Raw genomic sequence first — 639 nt, forward strand, 5'->3', positions numbered from 1 at the left:
GGGGAAGACAGATGGTTGCTGGGAGGAGCTTTGCAATATCCTCTCATTAAAGGAACTTGCACCAGCTGAGGCAGGAAGGTCGGCCTTTAAGAATCAATCGAAAAGGGGAAATTCGAGACGACGAATCCCACCGCATCGTCATGAAGTAATTAGTGAAATGATGATTACCACTGCTATGAAAGAGGAGGAAATAACGAGGGTGATTAAGGCAGCCATAGCATCGGCGGCGGACCTGCTACACCGTCGTGGTGATCATTGCAAGACGTCGCCGGTTGCAAGATTGAAATTCGCCGCTAAATGGGAGCGACCCTACTTGCTATCGACGCCGCGAAATGCAGTAGTCATGGGCATGTTATGTTGCAAGATGGCCCGGGTTGCAGGACCACATTTCCTTTCAATATGCCTTCGATTGCAAGGCCCTCGGTGTTGCAACAGAGCGAGTTGCTAGAGAGACGCATGGGCCGTCAGGTAGACGTCAAGCTCGCAAGATACGCGGGATCGAAAGACATCGCTGGCTGCAAAGATCTGTCAGTTACAATACGGCTCTTGTTGCAGGCGACCGCAGATAGAACTTGGGGATCTAACTTTCAGCGCTTGAGAGAAAACAAGTCGTTATAGGAGACAAGGAGGGGGTGGGGT

This window comes from Penaeus monodon, chromosome 33 (genome assembly GCF_015228065.2).
Source record: "Penaeus monodon isolate SGIC_2016 chromosome 33, NSTDA_Pmon_1, whole genome shotgun sequence".
Taxonomy (NCBI): Eukaryota; Metazoa; Arthropoda; class Malacostraca; order Decapoda; family Penaeidae; genus Penaeus; species Penaeus monodon.